The sequence below is a fragment of the Micropterus dolomieu genome, linkage group LG22 (assembly GCF_021292245.1).
Source record: "Micropterus dolomieu isolate WLL.071019.BEF.003 ecotype Adirondacks linkage group LG22, ASM2129224v1, whole genome shotgun sequence".
In the NCBI taxonomy this organism is placed as follows: domain Eukaryota; kingdom Metazoa; phylum Chordata; class Actinopteri; order Centrarchiformes; family Centrarchidae; genus Micropterus; species Micropterus dolomieu.
Window position 1 is genome coordinate 26,205,559 of NC_060171.1, and position 1,978 is coordinate 26,207,536.

The following is a 1,978-nucleotide window of genomic DNA, read 5'->3' on the forward strand; positions in this document are numbered from 1 at the left end:
CCCCCCCCCCACCCCCCCCCCCCCCCCTTTTTTTCAAATAATACAAATGTCTCTGCACATGTAAATATCACTTCATATCATGCACAAACCTGGCACATTTCACATATTTGTTGTTAATAGTTGTTGTGTTTATATTGTCAATTTAAACATTTATATACACAACATCCTCCTTCGATGCAATGTCTGCACAACACAAACCAGAGTAATGCACATGTAAATATCTGCCACATTGTTCTTTCTCTGCAAATAGTTGTATTATTTTTCTCTATAATTCTTATCCTTGCATTTGTTTATTCCATATTTATATATTTCTACATTTGTGAACTATATTTGTCTACATGTAGCACCTTATTACCGAAGCAAATTCCATGTATGTGTAAAACACTACTTAGCAGTAAAGCTCATTCTGATTCTCTTTCCATCTGCAGCGGACCTCAACATGGCCCAGGTCCCCCACTGTCACTGACTAAAATTAAAATGTACCTGCCAATAAATCTCATTCTAATTCAGAACTTTTTATGTAATTTATTTAAACCCACCGGTCTTTCAGCTAGCATGAGTCTTGCTTGTGCCAGAATTATCAGTGAAAATGTCTCTGTTCAGTTACTTACCTGTAAACATCAAAACTTATATCGATCCCGTCTAGTTTCCTCCTCACAACCTCTTGATCTTTGAATCCTTCTGGTAAAGATTTGCCTGCTCTCCAGCACACATTCATGTAGATGTATATTAAGAATAAAAAGAATCCAATTATTCCAGCTCTCCCCAAGTATGTCTTCATTGTAGTTTCACAAAGGATCACATCAGTCATTCTGTACTGTCCAAGCAACTCTTCACTCCACACTTTACAGCTCAAGTAGTACAATAAAGAACACTTTCCTACCATATGTACCATAAATTACTATTTCAGTTGGGTCTTTCAATTTAGCTGTTTAAATCAAAAGGGCATGATTTATTGAGGCTGAGATAGGAACCGAGTCAATGCCGATTTTAATCTTAGTATCAAATTAGTCTGCCTCTACAACTTAGTGAGGTACTATCAAGCTATTATGGAGGATTCAAAGTGCACTTCTGTATTTACTGTGCTTGTTTTACATTACGTCACAGATGTAAAAATGTGTATGATGTTTCTACACTGTCTCAATCTCTATTACTCATACTATGTATTGTGTAAACATTAAATATGTTATTAAAAATAAATTAGCCATGTTCCTGCAGACTGCAGCAGAGTTTAGTATTTGTCACAGCACAATGGTGTGTTTCTCCTGATTTATTACCAACCATGATTCAGGTGTAGTAAAACAATAAAAATTTTCAAGTCAAATGACGTGAATATGTAACAGCTGAATACTCTCTCATAATGGCATTGTCGTATCTGATGAAAAAAAGAAAAACAAGATAACCATTGGATGATAATTTTTTTTTATGTACAGAATATAGTTAAAGACCAAGCAAATCAGAGATACTGACATCCTCAGTGATGTTGGGAAGTGGTCAGGTAGTTTAATAGCTGACAGTTTTGGCTGGTTTTGTCTCATCCAGGTCAGCTTCCAGGTAACGGAATCGGCGGTGGCGGCGCAGAATCTCAATAGCCTTTTGTTCTACAGCAGATGGAGTGATGCCAAGATCCTCCAGACCTGGAAGTCCTGGGTACTTCATGTCTGTTGTGTGAAACTTATAAATAAAAGAGCAGTGCAATAGTGAATATCTGGAGTGTTGGCATTAGAGCCTTCACAGTTGGTGGTCAAGTTTAAAGTTATACCAAAATCAGAATCTTGGGTTTCCTTTCCTTTATGTAGTTTTTTTTTTTCTTTTCTTTTTCTAAGTATTGTTGGTTTGTATTGAATTGCTTTCTATCGCTTGTTGTTTATTTTTATTTCCATTTTTTTTTCTTTTTCTTGTGTGTTCTGTTTTTTGTTGTTGTTCTTTTTCTTCTACTTTGATGCTTAGTCTGCATATCTCGTGACTTAATATGGGA

The 1,978-nt window shown here is 35.8% G+C and overlaps 1 long non-coding RNA gene across 1 annotated transcript; it reads right to left on the reverse strand.

Annotated features, from left to right (window-relative positions):
• Window positions 1-753: 753 nt before the first annotated feature.
• LOC123962297 lies at window positions 754-1,829 on the reverse strand. Its single transcript, XR_006822897.1, has 2 exons — window positions 1,471-1,829; window positions 754-1,375 (listed from the first exon to the last, which is right to left on the reverse strand). It is a non-coding gene; the product is annotated as an uncharacterized LOC123962297 (long non-coding RNA).
• Between the last annotated feature and the right edge of the window lie 149 nt (window positions 1,830-1,978).